We start from the raw sequence: 27334 nt of genomic DNA, 5'->3' as shown, positions 1-27334 counted from the left end.
ATGAACTGCACAAATATTTCAGAATATATCAGAATAAAGAAAGCAAAAATTAAGCACATTTTCTGTGATTTTTTTTCACAACTTCGTTTATTGAATGTTTAGGCATAGCATATGTACAGCTCTCCACAGTCAGGAGGACACTGTCAATAGCAAACATGTAGCAGGATGTATATATAGCCTAAACACTTAAATCGCCCCCCTCCCACACCCCTTTACCCCGCCAACTACCCCAAAAAAAAACCAACTACCCACCCCTTATCCCACCCTAACCCAGCGCACGTGTTCACTTGCAGCTGCAGTATACAGATAGAGCACAGTAGGCATCAAGTACCCTCCGAGGCCCCGAGGTCACCACCGGCAGATAGTATATCGTCTAAGTCAATTGGGGGCTCCAAGGTCAACCCCCTGTAATCCGCCCACCGCTTCCAGATCTTGTAGTGTTTCCGGGGGCATCCCCTGGCCTCAAACACAGGCAATTCTAACCCCATGAGGAAGTCTAAGCCCGCTTTCGAGGCACTAATTGGGGGAGCACGGTCACTCTTCCATGCCCTCGCTATATCCCGCTTGGCCACGACTAGGCCCAGCAGCAGGAGGTGACGCTTGTAGATGTTACCACCCACATTCTCCAGGACATGCAGGAGACCCAGCCTGGGCGTACGAGGAAGGTCCCACCCCAGCACCTCTGACAAGCAATGCCACACCCCATTCCAGAATCGGGTCAGACCCACACAGGACCACACAGTATGGAGCAGCGTGCCTCTTTCAGTCCCACAGCGCAGGCATTCCGGGGTAACAATGAGGCCAGCCTTCCACAGTCTTTCTCTGGTGTAGTAGGCCCTATGTAGGTATTTGAACTGTATGAACCGGAGTCGCACAGCTATGGCAGCCCCACGGGGGGACTCTAGGGCCTCCCTCCAGTCATCCTCATCCAAGGGACCAATATCCGTCTCCCAGGAGGCCTTCAACGACAGGAGAGAAGAGGAGTAATGAGTGACTAGCGTTTGGTATATTTTGGAGACCTTCTTATCCCCCAGATCTCCCATGAAGAGTTTAGCCTCCACGGGGCTAAATTCAGGAAGCTGGTCCAGCCCCACCAGACTCGGTGCAATGGCATGGCGGAATTGCAGATATTTGAAGAATTGGGTCTTGGGCATGTTGAATTCGGAGCGGAGGTCTTGAAAGGATATGAGGGTAGTCCCCGCAAGAACATGACCGAGTGACGAAATTCCAATGGAGTCCCAGCCATCAAACCCCGGCAGCGAGGCCAGTGCGGGGAGCCGTCCGTTATTCCATAACGGGGTTTCCGCTGTCAGCCTACCCCACCAGCCCATGCGGCGTAATGCTTGTCTTCAGGTCAGGAAGACCACCTGAGTGACCTGCAGCAATTTCTTCCGCCGCCCGGCCGAGTACAACAGCGTATGCACCGTGGCATCGCCCATCAAGAAGTGTTCCAGTGCGTATGCCGGGTCGTTGTGATCGCCGTACCACCACTCATTCAGGACCAACAGGTGGGAGGCCTGATAGTAGGACAGAAGGTCTGAGGTAGCCAGACCTCCACAGTACGTTGATAAGAAGCACATCCGCAGCGCCACCCTGGAAGCGCCCCCCGTCCACAGAAAGCGGCCCAGTATTGAGTTTACTCGACGGAACCACTGTGGGTCGATCCTGTGTGGATGGTTCTGCAGCTGATATAGGAGCCGCGGGAGGGCGACATTTTAAAGATTGCGGACCTGCCATATATATTGAGGGGCATACGAGACCAGATTTTGATGTCCGATTGAACTTTGTTCCACACCGGCAGCACGTTGCGCTCCCATGCAATAGTGGCAGACTCAGACAGGAAGACTCCTAGGTATTTCAGACCGCCGACCGCCACCTGTAGGGCCGATGCCCAGGGGTATGTCTCCGACTCTCCGCCCAGCACCCACAGGGTCGATTTGCGCGGGTTGAGGAATAGTCCCGATACGTCGCCAAAGGTGCGCATTATTTCTAAGATTCGGGGGCCAGTGCGGTGAAGATCAGTCAGAAAGAAGAGGACATCGTCCGCATATAACGCAATTCTGTCTGAGAGTTCAGCCCCCCACACAAAGCCCCGAAGCTGTGCATCAATACGCACCCGCGCGGCCAATGGTTCCATGGCCAGTGCAAAGAGGTAGGGGGACAGGGGGCATCCCTGTCGGGTCCCCCTGGCAATTGGGAATTTCTCCGAAATCGCCCCTGAAATACGCACTGAAGCGGAGATGTCCGTGTATTGCAGCCGAACATATGAAATAAACACCGGGCCCAGGTTGAGGCGCGGCAAGAGGGCGAAGAGGTATGTCCAGCTTACCGAGTCAAACGCCCTGTCAATGTCTGCCAGCAGTAACGCCGCCCGTTCACCAGTCGCCCCCATAGCGTCCACCGCCGCCTGTGCGCGCCTAATGTTGTGTCGCGTCACCCTATGCGGCATGAAGCCCGCTTGATCCGGGTGAACCAAGTCCGTGATATACGGGAGAAGACGGTTCGCCAACGCCTTGGCCAGTAATTTGGCTTCGAAGTTGAGCAGGGATATGGGGCAATATGACTCATGTCGGTCGGGGGGCCTGCCCGGTTTCTGGGAAACTACAATTTCAGCCTGACGCCAGTCTGTCGGCAAGCTACCACTCTCCCGCGCTGCCTCCAACGCCCGCCTATAGTGCGGTCCTAGCTGCAGGTGGAATTTCTTGTAAAATTCACTGGGGAATCCACTCGGTCCCGGCGCCTTACCCGTGTTGAGTTGCCCCAGCGCATCTCCCAGTTCCTCCGCCGTCAAGGGGAGGTCCAGGGCTGTCTTGGCCTCGTCTGAAATCGCACGGGGGGGAGGTCAGCAATGAACTTATCAATTGCATCCGGTGGGAGACTGTCCCGGGGAGCATATTGCTCCGCGTAGTAGCCGGCAAAACTCGCCGTGAGAGTCGCAGGGTCCGTTATGGTAGTCCCCTCCCCGTCGGTGAGTCCCGGCAGAGCGATCGGCTGCAGAGTTTGTTGACACAGCCTATGGAGCATGGTGAGGACTTATCGCCCCATTGGTAGACCCTGCTCCGAGTGGCCAGCCACGCTTGTCTAGCCTCATCCATTAAGACCGAGGCATAGGATTGCTGCGCTTGCAGGAGCAGCCGTATCGCCACTCCGTCATCCCCCCCTGACACCGTCTCTCCAACACTTCCACCCGCGCCGCGACAATGGCCTCTCGGCGACTACGGAGGGCAGCAGCACACCACAAAATGTCAATACCTCTCAGAGTGGGCTTCATGGCTTCCCAGACTGTCACTCCATCTACTCCCTCCGCCAAATTCTCCTGCCAGTAGTGTGCAATCGCGCTGCGCATATGCTGCGTATAGTCTGCCTGCTGGAGATGCCACGGGGACATCCGCCACCGAAATGGCTGGCGTGTCTTGCGCAATCCGATCCGTATCGCAACAGGAGAGTGATCAGACAGCCCCCGGGGCTGAATCGCGGCCTGCTTCACCCTGTCAAGGAAGGCTCCCGGTACAAATACACAGTCCAGCCGTGAGAAGGAGCCATGCACAGCAGACACATACGTGTACTCACGCGTCCCGGCATGCAAGTGTCTCCAGGCATCCACCCAGCCCAACCCATCAAGCATCGCCTTTAACCGTGTAGGGGAGGTCGCCGCCACGACCCCTTGCGACCTCCGTCGGTCCAGGCACACATCCACCACATCGTTCCAGTCACCCCCTATAAAGGGCCAAGGAGTCTGGGATCTCGGCCCACAATGCAAACAGCCTCTCAGCCAAGGACCATTGTAAAGGGGGGGGGGCATACACACTACCAAACACCACCGGCTCCGCACCAACCATGCCTTTAACAAACACATACCGACCCTGGGGATCAAGCCAGTGACCCTCGTGGGTATAAGACAGTCTCCGATGGATAAGAATGGCCACCCCCCTCGAGCCCCTGGAAAACCCTGCATGAAATACTTGATGGTAACCAAATCGCTGTAAGCTCAGTGCCTTCGTCCCCAGCATATGCGTCTCCTGTAGTAGCATCACATCAGCTGAGTCCCTCTTACCCCAGCCCCAAACTGCCCCACGCTTGATTTTGTCCAACATCCCTCTGACATTCCAACTCAATATTCGCATAGAGTCACCAGCGGGTTCCTGCCTTGAGACATCAACCATTGTCCCAATGGAAAAGTCTCTGAGGACCCCAGGACTCGGCCCAGGTACCCAACACCATATACGTCAATGCAGCAGAAATCACGTGCACCCCCCTCAAAACACCCACTCCCCCCCCCCGTCCCTTCCCTCCAACCCTGCTCCTCAAACTGCCCAACGCCCGTTCCCCACCCCCCTCCCCTATACCTCATGAAACATTGAAGTACCTGTGGCGGCATGGGGAGCTTCGGGCCCAAAACAGAGCGCCCAAAGCCCACCATACCAATGGATCCCAACTACTCCCCCCAACTAACAGGACCTTCCCTCAGGGCCACCCCCCTACCGTGGGAGGACTAGGCCGCCCAATAGGTCAGTACCCCGAACCCCATTGTACCACAGTTTTCAGAACACGAGTAGATCAATGCAGTCAGGCACCTCCAGCGTCGTTCCCCCTGAGCCAAACCAATGTTCAGGTCACACTGCACCCGATGCTATCCACTCGACCGATGGAGCAGCCACACCGGGCCCTCTGTGGAGTCCAACAACGGATGAGGGTTAAGTATCGAAGGCCGAACTCCCATGGTGCTCAGTTTTCTTTCCCCGACTGATCGGTGTCGGGCTGGATCCCATCCGGGAGGCCACTATGGGGCAGGGAGCGTCGTCGTGACCGAGATTTCCTGTGTCGTTTACCCCTGACGGTAGAGTCGCCCCTCTCCTGCGACGACCCACGCGATGGTCCAGAACCCAGGCCCGGCTGGGCATTCGGCCGGAGACTGACCGTCTCATCCGTCCACCTGAACACTGCCTCCTGGGTATCAAAGAAGTGGGTCTTGGAGTGGAAGACAACTCGAAGGCGGGCCGGGTACAGCAATGAATATTGGATCTTCAGACCACGCAGCTTGGCCTTCGCCGCCAGGAAGGAGTGGCGCTGCTGCTGTACCTGTTTGGTATAGTCTAGGAAGATCATAATCTTGTGATTGTCAAACAGCAGAGTCTCTTTGGCCCTCGCTTCCCGGAGTATAGTGTCTCTATCGTGAAAGTTCAGGATTTTAGCAATGACCGGCCGAGGCCGTTCCCCCACTGGCGGTTTCTGCGTCAGGGCTCTATGTGTGCGCTCCACTATGAAGCAGCGCGACAGGACATCAGGGGGAAGCCAGCTCTCTAGCCACCGTGTCAGGAATGCATCCATGGGCCCCTTCTCGCAGTCCTCACAAAGCGTAGGTTATGGAAAGGGGCGACCACTCGGTCCCCCCGAACGTATGGTTGGGTGCCCCGATCCTCCCGGGAAACCATTTTGGGCGGGGGGCGTGTCTCGGCTGGTATGCCCGAAGCGGCGTAGCCGGGGCGCGCCTTTTCCCGCCCAAGAGGGGTTGTCCTAGACACCTACACCGATGGCCACGCCCAGTAGGCGTACCGGAGGAGGGTACACGCCCTCCCGAAGAAGAATAAATAGAGCGGGAATCCGAAGAAGCGTCCTCTTGTTCCTGTGCTCCTAGCTAAATTCCTAGCTAAATTTAGGGCTTCCCTGGAGCTTTGCCTTAGTAAGGAGAAAGTGACCCTGCACCAGTTACAGCAAACAGTGGGTCAGCTTAACTTTGCCTTGAGAGTTATACCAATGGCTCGCCCCTTTTCACGCTCCATTGCACAAGCTATGGTTGGTCTCAAAGAAGGACACCACCGCACGAGACGTGTCTGCAGAGGTTCGCCAGGATATGCGCATTTGGTTGTCATTTCTGGCGGACTACAACGGTCGAGTTGTGTGGAACAAGCCGCCAGCGTCTTCGGACGCGCTAGGTTTGTGGACTGACTCGGCGGGGAGCGTGGGATTTGGCGCCATCTTTGGTAACCGATGGTCGGCGCAAACATGGCCGGCGTGGTGGCACTCCAGCGGTCTCACAAGTAACATTGGGTTCCTGGAGCTATTCCCTATTTTTGTTGCTCTGTTGGCATGGCCAGACGATTTCAGAGACCGCTCTGTGGTATTTTGGTCTGATAATATGACTGTTGTCGAATGCATTAACAAACAGGCAGCACGCTGCAAATGGATCTTGAGATTGTTGAAAGAAATTGTACTGCTTTGCATGAGACTGAATGTACAGTTCAGGGCCAAACATGTGCCAGGCGTACTGAATCATGCAGCTGATGCACTCTCTCGTTCACATATGCAGGCGTTCAGGGGTTATCTACCTACAGCGGACCTAGTGGCGGCACCATTCCCCGAAGCGCTTTGGCTAATCGGTGCCCCGGATTACAAGACCTCGTGGCAGCAAGCTTAGTCCCCAGGACGAGGAAAGCATACGAAGGAGCGTTTCGTTCCTATTGCACATTTTTGGGTCCGACAGGGAGTCAGAACTGGGGGCAGGAGGAGTCCTTCCTGGGGTTCTTGGTAGCTCTACACCGAGTAGGCCGATCAGCGGCAACGGCCAATAGGCACAGGGCGGCCATTTCATTTATGGCGCAGGTGCATGGCATAAAGGACCCAACAAGTTCCTTTTTGGTGAAAAAAGCCCTTCGCGGCTGGCAGCGCCTTGAGGGTCACAAGCAAGATGCGAGGCGCCCGATTGGATTAGAAAGGTTGTCCCTACTCTTGGCGAAACTAGTCGAGACATGCTCCTGCCAATTTGAGGCGGTTTTGTTCCGGGCAGCTTTCCATTAGCGTTCCATGGGGCGATGCGGGTGAGCGAACTGGTCGCGAGGAATAAAAAAGACGTTGAGGGAGGCCTGTGCAGGAATCACGTCCTAATTAGGGGTGATTCGATGGTAGTCACGATAGCCAGGTCCAAGACCGACCAGGGGGCTACGGGAAACAGTGTTATTGTGCAGTGCATGCGAGGGTCCCCCACGTGCCCGATAATGTGTATATAGGAATACTTGGCACCGAGGGCTGCTACGTGGGGGGGGGGTTTGTTGAGGCACAGGGATGGCACCCCACTGACGAGGTTTCAGTTTCAGAGGGTGCTGGCACTGACAATCGCTGCTGCAGGCATGGACCCGAGCGATTTTGGGACCCACTCCTTTAGGATAGGGGCGGCTACTGAGGCGACAGCTAGGGGTCAGAGTGCGGATGAAGTGAAACAGTTGGGACGATGGTCCTCGAATTGCTTCAAAAGGTATGTGCGATTGCACATGATGTAAGTCAATTGACATGCACTCACGCTTCTTGTCTTTTGTTTGAATTACAGTTTCGCGAGCATGTCATGCGGGGCGGAATTTGCAGTCGACCCAGTACCAGGAGACCAGCGGTCATGGGTCACCGTCTGAGGAGAGAATGGTGTGGGTCGTGGGCCACTCATACGTGAGGCGCGCCGGGGACGTATTCAAAGCAGGTGACGCGACTCGCGCAGCTGGGGAATACGGGTACAGAGTGGCCTTCCATGGGAAGGGCGGGCTCTGTATTGACCAATTCGAGTCTTTTGTTGAGGGTCTCTTAGGGCGGCAAAGGTCACCGCCATCCGTAGTCATAGTACACCTAGGGGGCAATGACTTGGTGACACTGGGTAGACGAGTATTGTTTGAGCAAGTTTTGTCTGCTGTTAGCTGGTTGGCAAAAAGAATCCCGGGGTGCACGATTGCCTGGTCCCACATGATTCCCAGAAAGTATGGCGGGGGGGCCTTTCGGTGTCAGCACTGAACCATTCGGTGAAGAAGGTTAACAATAAAATTGGTAGATTGTTTCGCTCTGCGCAGTTGCATAGTATTCCTCATGGGTGTATTCGGGGTGATCACATGTATCTGAATGATGGGGTTCACCTGTCCCGGGAGGGGAATGTTTTACTCATAGGAGACTTCATAGCATGGCTAAGGGGTTTGAGGAAGCATGACCTTTAGGAGGAGTTTGGGGGGGCCGAATAGCCGGTCAACTATCCGGCCTGTGGCGGTAAGGTCATGATCGGTGAGCAGTAATTTCAAGGTCCCTAGAGGGGGGCGCCACCCACTATGGATGGGAGCGCCTGGGGGGAGGCGGCCATTGGCCCCTCCCACGGGGAGGCGGCACCCACTACGGATGGGTCGCCTAAGGGGAGACGCCATAGGCCCCTTCCAGGGGAGGAGGCGGCTATATGCCCCTCCTACTAATTTCCCGGGGGCCGGATATCCGCGACGGCGGATAGAGCGTGTGGGGATGGGGGGGGAGTCCACGCTGTCCTTCCTACAGATACCTCACACGGGAGCTCGGACGACCTTTAAGATGGCGTCGAGCGGAAAGGGGGGCCCCCAACAAGACAAGGGAAATTACAGTTGGCAATGAGGGTACAGTCCTCTGCGCATGCGCCACTCACACCGTGAGGGCGAGAGTTTTGGTAGTAGGGATCTGACACCGGTTAAGACCTTGCCGTTGGCCCTTAATGCTAGGATGTACAATTTTAATTTAGAATGTATGCATTTGCAGGATGTTAGACTCGGCTAGGAAACCTTTGTATTAGAGATTTGTTAAGGTTAGCCAAAGAACATGTCTTCATCGAAATATAATAAATGTAAAATTGTACATGATTATGAAACTTTTATTTAATGTTTTAAATTTTGTTTCATATTTTAATAAATACGGCCGGGAGGGTGACTCCCTCCCGCCTTCCAAAAGTTCCGAACTGCGTCCGACTTCCCATCCTTGGGGATTGTGTTGGGAGGGGGTGACGGGCATCCCGGCCATATGGAAAGGGGCGACCACTCGGTCCCCCCGAACGTATGGTTGGGTGCCCCGATCCTCCCGGGAAACCATTTTGGGCGGGGGGCGTGTCTCGGCTGGTATGCCCGAAGCGGCGTAGCCCGGCGCACCTTTTCCCGCCCAAGAGGGGTTGTCCTAGACACCTACACCGATGGCCACGCCCAGTAGGCGTACCGGAGGAGGGTACACGCCCTCCCGAAGAAGAATAAATAGAGCGGGAATCCGAAGAAGCGTCCTCTTGTTCCTGTGCTCTGAAGGCTGCACCCACTCGTTGCTCGTGAGCCCTCGACGGAACAAGGAGCAATTTTGACCCACCCACCAGCCCCTTATGGCAATGTTTGTTTTGTAATAAAGTTTTGCTGTGATAGGCCCCTTTTTTCCTCCGTATAAAAGTAAATGAATATTTAGGTTGAGGATGTGCCGTCTGTCTGTAGGATTCTGTTTTTTCTTTTAGGAGTAAACAGTCTTGATACAATTAGACATGCTGATATTTTCTTCCTTAGTAGGTGGACAACTGTCGTATTTATTTTTTGGTCGGGCGGTAAGGTCATGATCGGTGAGCAGTAATTTCAAGGTCCCTAGAGGGGGGCGCCACCCACTATGGATGGGAGCGCCCGGGGGGAGGCGGCCATTGGCCCCTCCCACGGGGAGGCGGCACCCACTAAGGATGGGTCGCCTAAGGGGAGACGGCCATAGGCCCCTTCCAGGGGAGGAGGCGGCTATATGCCCCTCCTACTAATTTCCCGGGGGCCGGATATCCGCGACGGCGGATAGAGAGTGTGGGGATGGGGGGGGGGGGAGTCCACGCTGTCCTTCCTACAGATACCTCACACGGGAGCTCGGACGACCTTTAAGATGGCGTCGAGCGGAAAGGGGGGCCCCCAACAAGACAAGGGAAATTACAGTTGGCAATGAGGGTACAGTCCTCTGCGCATGCGCCACTCACACCGTGAGGGCGAGAGTTTTGGTAGTAGGGATCTGACACCGGTTAAGACCTTGCCGTTGGCCCTTAATGCTAGGATGTACAATTTTAATTTAGAATGTATGCATTTGCAGGATGTTAGACTCGGCTAGGAAACCTTTGTATTAGAGATTTGTTAAGGTTAGCCAAAGAACATGTCTTCATCGAAATATAATAAATGTAAAATTGTACATGATTATGAAACTTTTATTTAATGTTTTAAATTTTGTTTCATATTTTAATAAATACGGCCGGGAGGGTGACTCCCTCCCGCCTTCCAAAAGTTCCGAACTGCGTCCGACTTCCCATCCTTGGGGATTGTGTTGGGAGGGGGTGACGGGCATCCCGGCCATATTCCTTCGCGCTCGCCCTTTTGCATCCTCAACGCGAAGTACCAGCCCTTTCTGGATTTTGTCCATCTCCGCCACTTTCTGTGTCAAGGCGCCAACAGCCCCCTCCACTCCCGTGATCCTGGTCTCAGTCTCCGCGATGCTGGCGACTGCGTTGCGGAGATCCTGTCGTAGTAGCATGACATCACCTCCCACTGCGCCGATTTTAGCGTCCAACATGTCCCTTGATTGTGTGATGGCTGCCATCAGGGCCGGGTTGTCTGGTCCCGCGCTCTGGCCACCCCCAGCGGCCCCGGACCCCCCACTGGGTCCAGTAAATTTGTCAATTGGTCCTTGCTTGGCGGAACCATTGCCACCCCCGCCTCTGGTCATGGTCAGGATGATTTAGGCGGGCTGCTCCGTGCCCGTGGCTGACCCTCCACACACCGCAGGTCGAATCCAAAGTCCAAGGCTGGGAGGCCCGCAGGGCGCTTCGCCGCACCGCATCACCACTACCAAGCGCCTCCACTGACCAGGCACCCAGCGTGCAATTGCCACTAATGTTACTAATGTTACTCGGGCCAGGGCCACAGCAAAGCCCCCGACCCCGGGCCTCAGGCAGGGCTCCCCCGCTCTAACAGGAATCGCTGTATGAGATCCGACTCCTCACCTTCATGCGTTCACGAAACTTCAGGCCCTGACGCACCGGCTCCACACCGGCCGCCGCCGCCGTACCGACTCCAGACACCCGCCTGTATCTGAGGGTCAGGACGGGCACAGCAGGGCACTCGGGCTCAGGACGACCAGGCAACTCCGCTTCACTGGGCCACCCCGGCCCCCAGTCCGGTCACAGCACAGAGGAGGCGATGTCCGCCCCGGGGCCCCTCAAGCCGCCTCGCAGGTATGCCCAGCAGAGAGGCGCTCTCCAAGACAGCTCTGGCACCACACTGCCCCCGGGGCCACAGGTCTCTCCGCACCCGGGGGCCAAACTGCAGGGGTCCACACACTTGAGCCGCCAGGCCGAGCGCGCCCCTCCGCGCGCCGATGCTCCGCCTCCAGCCCTGATTCAAATACGGCCACCGGCAGCCCAGGGGGACCCGACTGGTTCCCCGATCCGAGGGCCCACAACCAACACCGCCTCCTCACAGTTCCCAGCCGCGTCGGCGTTCTGCAGGCGGCAGGAAGCTCTGTTGCTCTCTCCCCGGCTGCCAACTGTCTCCAGGAATACGGGGCCCGCCGGCGAGCAAGCCGGCCTACGTTCGGAGCCTCTGGCCTGGATCGGCACGAAATCGAGGCCCCGGCTCTCCACACGGCAGGTAGGCCCAGGGGGCGCCGCCGCCGCCAATTACGCCAGCCAGGGACCAGGGACCAGGGACCCCAAACGCGGCACTTGAGGGTGCACTCTGTCCACCACTGCCTCCGATATCACTGTGTGGCCAAGGGTAGGTTCTGGGTCAGGATAAATTCAAGGATAACTGACGGGCCGGCGGGAGCTCTAAGAAGCTACGTCCGCCATTGTCGCCCTCGTAGCCACGCCCCCATTTTCTGTGATTTTGAACTGTGGGGGAAACAAATATTTGAATATGATCAAAACAAATCAATAAACTAGATGTTGATGATTTCAACACATTATCGTTTGTGCACTGTACAGTTTTATCTGTAAAACTGTATGTCTGAACAAATGTAATGGTAATTTCAATTGAAAATGTGTCTGTAATGTCAGTATGCTACCACTCCATACATACTCCACCCTAAGCCAATCCACTCTGCGACACTCAACACCAATCTACACACCTCCTCTACGTCACTCCACTCTATGACACTCTACTCCAAAGCACTCCTCTCTATCATACTCGACTCTATGCCATGCAACTCCATGACAATATATTCCACTCTCTGCAACTCCACTATACATAGCTCAATTCTATTGCACTCTACTCCATTCTATTCCACTCCACATCACTATACTCCAATCTACGCTGCTCCACTCTAAGACACTCTGAGACACTCTACACCAGGGGTCTCCAACCTTTTGTGTAGTCAGAGCTACTTTTGGCCAGTGAAAATCGTCGTGAGCTACTGAACCCGAATCAACTCGCGCATTTTTCCGAGAGACCCCCCACGCCCAGTTTTTGACTTTAAGCCTAATTTCATCCGAGCCCATACTGTGGTTTGAACAAAATACCTAAGACAGGCCTGACTTAAGAGTTCCCTAGAATACCAAAAGGAATGATTTTGGATTTGTGACGCTTCAAGACATTTCAATTAATAGGTCCAAAATTAAGGTCCAAAATTAAGACCTTCCAGTAATAGTTGTCATTGAAATAATCATTGTAATGCGGCTCAATTAACAAACATACATGCAAAGCGATCTTACCTTCAATGTGGAACTGATTTGTTCTTATGCTGCAAATAATCATTTGGAAATATGCTCAAGATTCTTCTCTCCAGCTACATTTTATTGTGTTTGTAATACAGGCCTGCAGTACACATTGCATTGTTCTTGTTCAATCAGCAAGTATAATAATAGCTGGTCTAGTACTAATGCTAACTGTACTAATAATAATTATATTACTAATCCTAGTACTGCTACTACTAATATTGCTACTCCTGTAGTACTACCACTATTCCCATTTGTACTACTTCTAATTCCACACAACTGTATTTTAAGTGTTCACACTTAATGGCATTTACAAGCTCAATGCTGCCACACCCTTCCACAAACCTGGATGATAAGCACACAGCTGAAACTGAACCCAATAAAAAGCATTTAGATTGCATTGTAGTAAATGCGGTGGTACAGATACCGATTTTACAGGAAATGTTCCATTAAAACGCTGAGCACTGACAAATGTCATATAAAATTTTTCTTCCAAGCAAGATACCATATTACACCCCAAATATTACTTCAAAAGAATCTTCTAGTCAGTTTCCTTCTCTCCCTTTTCGGTGATAGCAACTTCCAAACCACTGACCCCCTTCCAAGATTACCCCACAGGCTTGCATCTTAGTTACCATTCCCTGGCTCATTTAATTTCACAGAAATACAGCTGATGAAACATTTGACCTGTATTATGTGAAACATTTGTGGCATCAGGCAAAAGCCAGTTGGGGGGCATGACAAACTGCGAAGCACCTCCCTGAGAAACACTGCGCTCCCGTGGGGTAGAGGATCCGAGGAGCTAGTCTTAACACCTTTGGGATCGCGTTGATCCAATGGGCACCCCGAGAGATTTAACTGGTGCCCCACACTGGCCACATCCACATGGCAATGAGATTGCTGGGACTGCTGAGGATAGGCAAAAGTGGCCAACAAAAGGTATGGCTAGACTGCAGAGGGCAAAGGCTAGGAATGTTAGAGCTCTCCAACATGCGACAGGCAGCTCCCCCTTTAAAGATGTCAGTGGGCAGCCTCCTCAGAAGAACAAAATTGTGACAGGAGAGCACTGGGTGAGAGAGAGCGCACCACCTGAAGTGAGGTTCTGTGAGGGACAGGAATGGTCTTCTGCTACATCAGGAGGATTGGGAATATCGACCATTGGGTGAAGGTGGTAATGTCTGACTGCTGGGCGCGGAGAATGTCTTGCCTCAAGCTGCTTAAAGGCTATGGTTTGCGGGTGGTGGTCCAGGCGAAACAATGCTCTGTTGTGCTCTATGTGATGTCTCACTGTGGCAGCTGAGGGGCCTAGAAAATTGATGGACCCACCCCCTCCTCTCTCTATGAACAGTGCAAGGTAAGGCGGTGGGGGACGAGCCACTGGAGTGTTGTGTGCCCCGGTCGCCTGCTCATAGGAAGCAGTCCCATAGATCAGTACTGCTGCGGTGCGTGTCCCCATAAGTTTGGTGGTTCCATGTCTGGGTCAAGCAGCCCCGCAACACCTCACCCATGTCTATGTGGGCTCCCACGCTCATCTGGCAAAGTCCACAGTCCGTCTGCTGCATTGCCGCTGATTCAGGTTCCCATGCCGTAAGTGTAAACACCTGCATTCAATGATGCCCAAACACTTACAAGAGAGGCAGCTGTGAGTGGCAGATATCTAACTGGTGGATCAGATTGGCTGGCACAGGACTGAACCTTAATAAGGTGTACAGCGGGACTGCTCATGCCACGTTGAACTATATGAGGCACCATTTTATAAGCTCATGGTTTAAGGCGGGTCCAGAGCCCAGTACAGAAGCGGTTCTATTTGTTCATGTAACACCCCCCTCCTGTACTGATCCCCTGCATTAGTTAAGCACAAAAAAACACCAATATGAAGACAGCGCACGGATGCCGTAAAAATGATTAAAAGCACTATGCAAAGTTATGAAATCATACTCAAGGAGCTACCGAGCGAGCGATGGAAGATGTGTCTAAAGGGGCAAATTAGTCACCCCACTGTGTGTGATTGAATCGACCTGGGGCGTTTTAAGAGGGGTGAGCAGGTACCCGCCGCTCCTCCTCTGTAGTCTGTGACCTGAATGGGGTCTAGTCCCGGCGCGTGAGGCCACCCCCGGGCAGAGGTCACCCCACAACCCCCACGCACTGAGGGTCACTGCAGCAGCTGCGTTAGTAATTGACGACCCTAGGGCTCAATGTAAATATGTAAGCGCTATGCTTCTTCTTCCACGGCAAATGACTTAATTGCACAACCAGAGGCCGACCCCCTCCCCCACTACAAGCGCACGCACACACAGGAAAGTATAACAGGAAATAAGGCACGGGCATATAATGGTATAAAGGCGTGTGCCACTCACCTGTCCAGTATTCTGTGCTTCAAGAGTGAGCAGGCCTGGGATGAAGTGCACAGTCCGGGGGAGAAGTGAGTTGCCCTTTGCGATGGAGTGCGCTATTCTAGATCCAACTGCAGGGCCCCGGGCCGAAGTGGGATTTTTCAACGGAGTATGCAGACTGTGTTGAAGGTCCTCCTCGATGCCAGCGCGTTTTGAGCAGACGATGACGTCAGACTCTCACGAGAGCAGTCTGTAGCTCCAGGAGAGGAGCGTCATCGCGTCATCCCGCCCCATCCACAGACTACCTCCAATCAGAGCTAGGCGAGCTACCCCCGGGGTCTCCGCGAGCTACCGGTAGCTCGCGATCGACCGGTTGGAGACCCCGGCTCTACACTATGCCACGCTCAACTCCATGCCACTCCACTTCATTTCACTTCACTGCACTCCACTCTGTGCCACTCCACGCCACTCCACTCCACTCGGTGACACTTTATTCAGTTCTCTGCAACTCAACTCAATGCCACTCCATTCTATTCCACTGTATGCCACTAGACTCTATGACACTCTACTCCACGCTACACCACTCTGCTCTATCCCACTCCTCTCTATTCCACTTCATGAACCTATACCCCCCTCCACTCTACTCCACTCGACACCACTCTACTTTATTCTACACCACTACGCTTTACAGTTCACTACTCCACTCTATGACATTCTACTCCACTCTACACTACTCCACTTTGAGACACTCTGTACCACTTTACTGTACGGCACTCCACTTTAGGACACCCCACGCCACTTTACTCCACTCTATGCCACTCTACTCCATGACATCCTACTCCACTCTACTCCACTTTATGCCACTCCACTCTATGACACTACTCCATTATTTGCTACTATATCCCACTCAACTCTACAACACTCTACACCACCACTCTATTCCACTGTGCACCACTCCACAACACTTCACTCTGCACTACTCTAAGCCACTTACACTCTACACCACTCCACAACACAACACTCCACTTATACCGCCTATACCACTCTACACCACATATCTCCACGCTACTTTACTCCACTCTATGCCACTCCACTCTACGACACTCTGCTCCACTTCACTCTATAACACTCCACTCTACGCCACTTTACACCACTCTACGTCACTCCCCTCTATCATACTCCACTCTGCACCACTTAAAGCCACTTTACTGCACTCTACACCACTCTCTGTAACTCCATGCTGTGCCACTCTATTATATTTCACTGTACGCCACTCCACTCTACAACACTTTATGCCATTCTACTCTATCCCACTCAACTTTATTGCACTCCACTCCACAACACAATACTCCACTCCATGCCCCTCCATTTTACCCCACTCCACTCTATGGCACTCCACTCCACTCTATGGCACTCCACTCTCCAACACATTACTCCACTTCAAGAGACTCTATGCCACTCCTCTCTATGACACTCTTTGCCAATCCACTCCACAAGAGTCTGCCCCACTCCACTCTGTCACTCTACGCCACTCTACTCTATTCGACACCACTCCAGGACACTCTACCCTACTCCACTCTGACACTCTTCTCCACTCTACACCACTCCACCCTACGCCACTCCACTCCACTCTATGCTACTCCACTCTACGACACTATACACCTCTTAACTCCGTCCCACTCAACTCCACTCCACTTTCCGCTGTGCCACTAACTTTTAGCCATGCTGAACAGCAGCTATGCTGGTATAGAACATGGCTAAACACATTGGCAAAGCCAGTAGCTCTTGCAGAGGTGAGACCTAATGGCTTTGCCAATGCTTATTTATAGAAGATAATTAAACATGAACATTAAATACTTGCAAACATGATTCATTAAATTGCCAAATATTTAATTATAAACGAATGATGAAGTAAGCAACATTGTAGGGCCAACCTCTTAATCTCAGGCACTCACAGCAAGATCAGAAGAGCCGACTATCAAACTAATTACAAAGGTGTGCCCAGCCTGTGGCACTGCCGCCGACCTCCTAAGGAGCAAGCGGAGAGAGAGTGCTTGCCTGGCGATTGCCTGGGCCAGTCGGGCTGGGGATCTCACCTGTGGAAGTAACATTTTTAGCTCTGGTGTTAGCCAAGACCTTTTGATTTAAAAAAAATTATGTGCAATCTGCATAGTTAAAGGGGCTTTCAGCCAGCGTTTTTCAGTCTGTTGACGTGTCATTCCCATTTGCTTCCACCCACTACAGCAAAGGCTGTCAAACTGTGGGGCGTACCCCATTGGGGCTGTGGAAGTGTTCCCAGGGGGGTGCAAATAGGTCTGCAATTACATGGAAATGAAGATAGCCTGGTTTCTAGGCTGTCTTCATTTACAAGCAGCAGTTAACTCCTTGGATGCTGATGACGGAACCGCTCCGTCATCAGCTGCGGGTGCGCTGTGCTGATGACGGAGCGGTTCCGTCATGGCCCGCTTGGAACGCCTGCGCGGCGCAAATTCCACGCCTGCTCTGGACGTTCCTTTGAGCAGGGCGGGCCATGACGGAACCGCTCCGACATGAGCACAGCTCAACCGAGGCTGGTGACGGAGCGGTTCCATCACCAGCATGCGGCCGCCGCGCGGCCGCCCTGCCCCCTTAGCACTGCGGCAGAATAGCCGCCGCAGTGAAGGGGTTAAAGCCCATAAAGTGTGAGGACGGTACCTCTTAGTGACATGGGGCAGGGTCAGTAAGTGTGAAGTCAGGGTCAAAGACATGGCTAAAAAGAAGAAAGAAATCTGCATTTTATTGTTTTTGTTCAGCTTCGGGTAACTGCATATGAAACAAGCATTGGTAAATGCATTTGGTTTCGACAGTCATTAATAATAAGCTGTTTTTTGTCGTAAGTTGTAGCTTGCTGAGTAGTTGTACAATATAATTTTCAGTAAGTCTATTAAAGTGTTATGACTTGTTTATGCACAAAAGGCAATGTACTGTGCTGTTATAGTGGTATAGTGTGGGTAAGTAATAGCAACATTTTGAAATATTAAAGCAGGAAATCATAGAATTAGTTGATGTATTAGCAATAGAATTTGTTTAAAGGAGTTCTGACAACTTTTGGGCCCGGTGCCTCTGCACCTGCTGCACCATTCAAATCACAACCCTTGTGCCTGCAAGAAAACTGCATTTGTGACTGCCTGTTTAGTAGTAAAATTAAGCAATAATCTGGGTTTAGTGGGGTCCCTAGAGTTTTTGACCCCAGAACAACTACACCTGCTTCACCATTCAAATCAAGTCCCTTTTAACTGCAAGGTGACTACAATTGTGACTGTCTGTTTAGTGGTCAAATTTGGCACTAATGTGTGTTTAGAGGAGTTTGACAACTTTTTGGCAGTGCCTCTGCACCTGCTGCACCATTCAAATCATGACCCTGTTGTCTGCAAGGTAGTTGCACTTGTGGTTGCCTGTTTAGGAATAAAATATAGCAATATTATGTGTTTAGAGGAGTTTGACAACTTTTTGGCAGTGCCTCTGCACCTGCTGCACCATTCAAATCATGACCCTGTTGTCTGCAATGTAGTTGCATTTGTGGTTGCCTGTTTAGGAATAAAATATAGCAATATTAGGTGCTTAGTGGTGTGCCTGGAGCTGTTGGTCCCGGTGCCATTGCACCTGCTGCACCATTCAAAAAATGACCTTGTTGCTTGCAAGATAACTCCACCTGTCCACTTGTGACTGCCTGTTTAGTAGTAAAATATAGCAATAGTTGGTGTTTAGTGGAGTTATGACAACTTTAACCCCGGTGCCACTGCACCTACTGCACCATTTAAATCAAGCCCCTTTCAACTGCAAGATAATTTAGATTTTTCACAGCCTGCTGGGCTGAAAATCTGGATTTTATTAAAGACACGGAGGCTACGATTATGCAATCTCCTTTATTGCTTAGCTCACAGCAGCAACAATGAAGGGTTCTAGAACTATAATAAACATTCCAGGTAGGTATATAGTCCATGTGCACGTAGTGGTCTTCCTTCTTTGTGCAGCGAACAAGATAACTTATATAAATAATTTAAAGAACATTGAAGAAATAAACTTGAAACCATAGAAGTTGAAGGCATCGCAGGAAGCTTGTAGAGAAATTAATCTGCAAAATAGAAGTAACAAGGATAAGAGAAAAAAATCCCATCCCAGGGTAGGAGCAAAAGAGGCGGGATAATCTTAGCCTCCGTGTCTTTAATAAAATCCAGATTTTCTGCCCAGCAGGCTGTGAAAAATCTAAATTTTATGGCATGACACGGAGGCCAATATTATGCAAGTTCAAAGTGTGTTCAAAACATTATCAATTACATTTGATACAGGTTTAAAATAACATCTTTTAAAAATACATTTGTTTGACCAATCCGCAGCCCTAAGGATATCTTGCAGGCCACCACCTAAAATAAAAGCCTTTGAAGCTGAAGCACCTCTAAGAGAGTGAGCGCCAAAAATTGAAATATCGATCCCAGCTTCTTTCATGATGTCCTTAACCCAGCTAGCTAAGGTGGGAGAGGAAACTGCTCTATGAGGATACTTATGGGAAATGATCAGTTGATCTACAGAACCTCTTAGACCTAAAGTCCTTCTCTCATACTCCAACAGGCAACGCACCACACACAAGATTTCATTCTGAGGAAAAAAGGGATAAAAAACAGAAGTTGACATAGTTTTAGTCCGTCTTTTAATGAAAAAGCAAACACCTTCAGGTTGAAAAGCCCTACTAGAGAGATCTAAGTCCTTTACATCTGAAGTACGTCTGAAGGAAACAAGGCATAGTAGAGCAGTCAATTTATAGGACAGTTTTTTTAAAGAGAGAGAAGAGTTCTCGCCCCAAGAGGAAACAAGTCTGAGAACATCCCTCACGTCCCAGAGAGCAGAGTATTTAGGTTGAGGAGGATTTAAAACATGCATACTCCTCATAAGTTTTTTGGTCAAAAGGTTTTGGCCTACGGAGGTACCATCTTGCAAGCAGTGACCCGCTGCAATTGCCGATCTATAGACGTTAACGGTACGACAAGCTAGACCCGAAGCGAAAATTTCCGTCAAGAAGTTAAGAACTTGAACTACATCAGCTGAAACGGGATCGTAACCCCGTCGAAGACACCAGCAAACCCATTTACGCCAAGCCAATCTATAGGCTTTTCTGGTACTAGGGGCCCATGATTCTGACATGAGTCTGAAAGCGCCCTCCGAAAGTCCTGGGATCTGCCACTGTCTCCTGAAATCTTCCAGGCCAACAGGCTCAGGATGCCCTGAAGAACTAGTGGGTGGCACTCCCCGTGAGGTCCTGTCAGTAATTCTTCGAAAGTGGGGATGAGAATTGGAAAATCCACACTCATTTCTAGAAGGATGGGCAACCAAGCCTGAGATTTCCAGAGGGGAGTTATTACTACTACAGATTCTCTGTTCCTCCGTATCTGAACGAGGAGGCGTGGGAGCATTGCAAAAGGTGGGAATGCATAGGGTCTCAGACCAAGCCAGTTCTGAAAGAAAGCGTCTATTCCCAGGGCCAGAGGGTCCGGCCTCCAGCTGAAAAACTTGGGTAGCTGATGTAGGAGAGTAGGGTCTGCAATCCTATGATCACCCAGATTTTTTGCTTTTGTTTCACTGGTTTACGACTTTCTCTGGCTGTGGGCCTGCTAATCAGACCCACAGCCTGGCTGTTCTCTTTCTAAATTACGATATGTACCCTAGGTGCATTTACCAATTGGTACTGGGCCACCTTATCAGACCCCGTAACACAGGGCATAGGTGTACCCAGGGCCGCCAGGGGCTGAAGCAGGTATTATGCCACCCCTGGCTGGCCTCCTAAATTTGACACAACTGGCTGCACGACAGCTGGGGCGAAGACGTGTAACCACCCTTCGCTTTAGGTATAGTAGCTCTATATCTAACCATACAATGGACACCCGAGTTCCTATCAGTCACTCCTATGGCAGGCCTTAACGATCCTGAAGGCAGAGTGCGTGGGCTCGTGTGAGCTAGGTTCAGGCCCGAGCCGAGCCCGGTTGCAGCTTGCGGAATCAAGACCCAATAGCTGTTCCATGATAACGCGTACCATATCGGTAACTCCGGTGTCGCGTTATCCAGGCATGTCGAGTAAGGTGTCATACGAATCGGGGTGCTGCCCTCTCACCAATGCTGGCGACGAGGTTAGCATTCCACCCTTCTAGAGGGACACGACATGTACGTAACTGTGAACCCCGGTTAAAGTTAACTGAAGCCTCAGCTCCACAAAATGGATGCTGCCACCACAGACACGAGTCTGACCTCCTGCTGCTGGGAGTCCTTCCAGCGAGGAGCACTTGGACAAAGGGTTTCCTGTCGAGGGCGCTGTTCGCACCGTCCCAGACAGGGTTTGTGTATTCTGGGTAGGTAGGGCTTTGGCGCGAAGGTGACTGCGGAGTGGCACCCCGGTGCTCACTACGCATCTGCCGGTTAGAACCAGTTCCAGGGGCGACAGCCCTGGCCTGGGGAAAGTCCGGCAGGGGAGAGGGGTGTAACTACCCCCCTTCCTGGTCCCACCCTTAGGGCAGGACCTAGTCATGTACCCACCCCTTTCTTTAGAATAAAGACCGGAGCGGGGACCCTTCCAAATCAGATCATCTTTGATTCAAGAACTACTTTCTACGAAAGGACATTCAAGACTCTTCTCAAGATTTCTCCCTTGTGGCTAAGGAGTAGTCACCCTGCATCAGCGGGCACCAACTAAGAACTCTGCGGTTTGCTGTAAGTCCTTCCTCAAGGAATCCGACGGCCCAGCTCGACGAGAACCGGCTTCCCTGGCACCTCTGACCTCTACCCACGTCATCAGCTCAGCTGTGATCTGTGGGTGCGACGAGACCTCGAGGGACCGGCCATCATCAGAACCTGCACGCTCTTAAAACCAGCACGACCATCGAGGTAACTCTCTGGTGAGTGCTCTGGGGTCCGAGAAGCCCCGACCCTGAGCCGCTCCAGCACCGAAGTGCAGTCTCCCAGCATCTCCACGATCTGCGTGGGGCCCTTCTGCTCGCTGCTCAGCACGTTGTCTGGTCACTAGCCGCTGGCTTGTGCCCTTCTGTGACGACATCCGAGAATCATCACTGCTGGTCTGGTTGCTCCAGACTGGCCCTTGCTTCCATCTTTGCGAGAAGCACCCCGGACCCTCCTGGTCCACTCAAGACGCCATCTTAGGCCCACCACGTGGCCCTGAGATCTGCCAAGGCTTGTTGCCCCATCCTGGGCCCAGCGACGCCGACAGCATCATCCTTCGTGGGACAGCTCGCACCTCCACCGTGGTCGCCGACAACGCCTCCTGGTCCGTGAGACTGCAGAGCCTAGCGTCGCCCACTCACCTGGTCGAGGTGACGGCCAACCGGTGCCTTCCTGGTACCTTCTGACTACTGGCTAGTAGTACGAACTTGGTCCCCTCTGCTTTCAGGTTTTATCAATCTCCGATCCAGGCTTGGATCTCTACGAACTATTCAGCACTGGTCGCCGGCCAGCAACTCCTTTTCTTCCGGCTCCTGGCTCGTCAGCGAAGACCCCGACGCCTGTAAGACTTGTGCAGCCGCAGCCCTCGTGGCTAGGTAACTCGGCATTTCGGTGCCTGCATAGCCTCCTTACTCTAGGGTCCTGAGTCCCTCGCTTCCGACTTGCCTTATCGGGTCCGCCCGAGACCTTAATCTTTCCGTGTCCTCGGACACTTGTTTTAATTGTGCACTTGAAGTATTTGCTAAAGAGATTTGGTTTGTGCTTAGTACCCTGTCCTCATAAAGAGTACAGGGCTGTTGTGATTCTTAATAAATATACTGTTTATTTTCATAACACTTGTGTGGTGTCCTTTCACTGGGTGTTCAAGGGGTACATGTGTGGTAAACAGCTGGCTTAACGCGCCCTCTCGAGTCTTTAGCCTTAGACTGCTCGTATCCACGCTACTAGGATAGCTGGTCTATAGGTTGACTTACAACCAAACACCATAAGGGTCGTTGGAACGATACATAGCGGTCGCTAGAATAGCGAACGTTGCATATCGGGCCAACTTCTCACAGCTGAGAATTGAGACGGTCCGCAAAAAGGTCTATTCCGAAGGGACCCCAGCGAGATTGAATCACAAGAAAAACTTTCCTGTCTAGTCTCCAGTTGCTTGAATCTACAAAGTTCCTGGAGAACCAGTCTGCTACCCCATTGTTCAGTCCCGGAATATGTTCGGCAAGAACCGAGATGCCCTTGTTGAGGCAGTAAGTCCAAAAACTCTTGGCCAAGTCCGAGAGGCCTTTCGAATGAGGGCCTCCCATTTTGTTCACGTACCTCACTGCGGATACGTTGTCCATGCGAAGCATGACTGAGCATTTCATCAGGTCTTTTGTGAAGCTCTGGATAGCAAAGGACCCGCGAGAAGTTCCAGGCAGTTGATGTGCAGGTTCTTCTCCTGTGAGGTCCAAAGTCCCCCTGTTGAGGAATCGCCGCACGTAAGATAACTGCAATTGTGACTGCCTGTTTAGTAGTCAAATATAGCAATATTAGATGTTTAGAAGAGTTCTGACAACTTGTTGGCCGTGTGCCACTGCACCTGCTGCACCATTCAAATCATGACCCTAGTGCCTGAAAGATAACTGCACTTGTGACTGCCCGTTTAATTAGTAGCCATTGCATCCAGATCATTAATATAACAAGTAACATTATACCTACAACAAGCCAGGACTATTGGCTTTGTCAATGGTTGTTAGTTGCTTAAGATAAATAAGCAACAACTATGGCTTAGTTGTATATAATATTGAAAAGGTCTCCGTTCTTGCGGGAGTGATTGTGGCTCGGCTCAACATCCTGTGATTCAAAAATGTAATATGCCCTTGAGTAATATAACTGGTGCTCATGTAAAGCCCTCCAATAGGTCAAGTTTGCGCTATATAAACTGCAAGGAAAAGGTTCTGAAATGATGGAACTGTTGAGGAACTGACGAGTCACTTTGAAGTTACATCAAAAGCAGTGAAGGGTGGTACTGCTGCAGAGTTTAGATTTTTTTTCACCCTGAGGCAGACGGCAACAATGGAGAGCCCAATAGGGACCTGTGAGAAGCTGGCCTGGTATATGTCCACTAACAAAAGTGGGCACCTTGCACCAGGCCAGACAACCCTAATGGTGATTTCAGAGGTCTCAGACAACCTTAGAAAGCTATCCAAGTGGTAGCTGTGGAGTGCAGCCTTCAGGCTTAGTCTTGAAGGAGTGTAAAGCAGCTTGTTTTACCTGAATGCAATCTTATAGTATAGATTAAATGAAAAGAGAACCACACAGTAGGTATAAAAATATGTTTTTATTATATAACATTATCTAGTATGTTTCAGTATCTCCTACACAAAGATAGACACGAAGCACACAATACTTAAGCAAAGAAATGACAGTAAATAGCACTTATACACAGTGGGCCCCAGGAGCGGACCAAACCATATACTAAGAAAGTGTTATAAGAACCATGACTTGAGTCAAGACAATATTGAGAGGACGTAGAATTGCTGGGAACCCAAGGAGCCACCCACGTTTAGTAGATAGGGACCCTACGGAGAGCGTGTGCAGTGTGTGAACAAGACCGTTTGCTCTGTACAAGTCTATATGCAAGTTGCTGTTGGATTTTTAAAGTTTAGGGACCCTACCCAGTGGACTTCGAAGAAACCTCGTGGAAGACAGAAGGTTGGAGAGCCACCCCACCCGTGGATACTGAAGTAACCAAGTTACCTATCCCAAGGAAGCAGGGTGCATAGGTGTGAAGTGGTGTCGTAAACCGCTGTCGGACCCAATCGAGGACTTTAAAAAAGTGACGCTGCTGGAAGAGGAGAAAGTGTCAGCTGAAATGCAAATGTAGATTTTTGATGAAGAGTACCTGAAAGCAGAGGGGACAGAGCCTGGGTCACTTGAGAGTGACCAGGGGCTCGGAAGACGAATGCCCACCGATGTTTGGTGCTCCAGGATAGTTGAAGGGGACCTTGACTCTGCAGCTGCGGGGACCAGGAGACGTCGAGGACAGCTAGGAGCCGGATGCGAACTGTCCCACGAAGGATGTCGAGTGCTGAGGGATCGGTGTCCGGCAAGAGCACCAACAAGCCTTGGCAAAGGCAACCCACACATTAGGTCAAGGAAGTGTACGGTTGGGACCAGCAAGATCCAGGAGACTCACCACAAGCAGGGGAGTCAGGGCAGGCCTGAGCAATCAGGGGAGCCCAAGGAAATCAAAGGTGACCCTCAAATGAATCCACAGGCCAATGGCACGGGAGTAGCAAGAGGACCTCAAGCAGCTCACCAAAAGAGGCAGGCCACGATGCACATGATGCAGTGTGGATGAAGATTCTGGTCACAGGAGGTGCTCGGGATTGGGGCTACTTGGAGCCCAAAGATCTTCTTGCAAAGATGTCAACAAACCTTTGCAACTGCAAAGGTGATTCGGTGCCCAGGGGTTCGGTTATTGCAACCCCCATCCGAGCTGCTGGTCTCAAACTAGGTGCAAGGGTAGAACAGGCCTCAGGGCTGAGAAAAACCGCCACCTGAGTTGCAGAGCCCACAAAGTCCGGAGAAGCTTGGGATCTGCAGACCGGTCGTCTTCATTGCGGTGCCTGCGAATGCAGGGGGGGGAGTGGCTCCTTCACTCCAAGGGAGATTACTTTGGTTGTCCTTGGAAAGTTCCAGGAGGATGTACAGGCACAGATGATGCAGTAGGCTGAAAGGGAGGCGAAGTCAGGCCCAAATGAAGTCCAGCGAAGTCCAGAGTGCCCAGACATTAGAAGTGCAGTGGTTTCAATTCTGAATCTTGTCCACGATGAATCTAAGGTCCTACAGCCAGGTAAGCCCTTAAGTACCCACAGGAGAGGGTTGGAAAGATTCAGGGGACACCCCAGGGGAGGGTCTGCACAGATGAGAGGTTACTCCCATGTTCTTTGTCAGGTTTGCCCCAGAGCAGGAGCCAACAGCTCCCAGAACTGGTATGAAATGGACGATGCACAGGGACACCAAATGTGCTCCTCATGTAGACTTTCAGGCACTGGCAAGCGCAACCACCCAGTCCTAATACACTAAATTCTGTATGGGAGGTGGTCACACCTCCCTGTGACAGGACACCTATTGTCCTGCCTTCCTATGCTGGAGCTTGGCTCAGTAGCAGGTGGGCAAAAATGTGTCTCTGGTCGGCAGAAAACATTTTATGCTGTCCGGAGCTAGAAGGCTGGTACCTGGAACACTGAGAGCCCCACGGAGGGCTTCCCAGGTGGGTGGAATCATATCTCCCATACCTGTGACCAGTGTGGGGGTATGATTCCAACATGTTTGATACCAAACACAATAGGGTTTGTTGCCGCCGTTTTCGAGATGGTCATCATGCGGTCACGTAATGCCCCTCTATATTAGTATATGGCTACTTCACTGACAACCCGGGAGAATGGACCTGGTTGGCTGCAGGGGTGTCCTTCTCATGCAGGAGCACACTCTCACTTAGAACCAAGCACCCTGCCTTCAGGATTATTAAGGCCTGCTATAGGGGTGACTGTAGGTTTTAAGTGTAGTGACCCTTAGATATAGTAAACCTATATCTTAAGTAAGTGGTGCATGCACCAACTTACACAGGCTGCAATGGCAGGCCTGTAGTTCCATTTTGCATGGCCTATCATGGGTGGCAAAATACATGCTTCAGCCCATGGGAGACCTTTGGGGTACCCATGCCCTGGGTACCATATACTGGGGACTGACAAGGGTACCCAAGTATCCAATCTGGAGTGTACCTAAGTACATAACACAACAGTTTAGGGAGAAAGCAGATAGACTGGGGTCCTGATTAGCAGCATCCCAGTCAGACTAGTCAAAAAGCTTAGCACCAGGCAAAAAGTGGGAATAACCATCCAGAAGGATCTACCTTCCTACATGACCCGTCTCAGCACCAGCTTTTTAGAGCTGCCAGTGCCGAGCAGCAGCAGGACCCGGGCCACTTAAAGCTCTGACACAGAGAGATAGGAGGGAGAGAGATGATGAGAGAGGGACGGATTGTGTGAGATGGGAGCCCATGTAAACAAATGTCAGAGGCGACAGCAAGGCAACCCCTATCATTAGTGAAAGAGGTGCAGTGACACTTTTGCCCAGGGGTTCACTGCATCACCATAATAATTTTTTTTACAATAAAAAGTGGTCATGAGGGATCATTTTCCTTGCTAGCATTAGGACAGATGGTGCCCTTGGCGCAAAAAACAGGGGGCAGCATGCAGTAGCTCATTTTCTTTCAGAAAGAGATCTGAGTTGTTTCGAGATTGAAGTTATGGTTAGACATGGTGGTGAAGGAGTGAAAGAAGAGGAGATAGTCTGTCTTCTCCATGCCCTCTCCATCCTCCCGTACCTCTTCCACCCATGTCTTTCTCATTCCCTTCCTCTTGCCCCTTGTGACCCACCCACCCACCCCCTACCTTATTGGCATGACAAGGCAAACAAGTGTTGCCAAAGTGATATGAAACAAAATAAACACCACAGATTGTCCAGTTGTGGCTGTTTCAGTTTCCTGGATTTTTCTAAATCT

The sequence above is a fragment of the Lissotriton vulgaris genome, chromosome 12, assembly GCF_964263255.1.
Source record: "Lissotriton vulgaris chromosome 12, aLisVul1.2, whole genome shotgun sequence".
Classification (NCBI taxonomy): domain Eukaryota; kingdom Metazoa; phylum Chordata; class Amphibia; order Caudata; family Salamandridae; genus Lissotriton; species Lissotriton vulgaris.
This window is presented reverse-complemented; position numbering follows the sequence as displayed.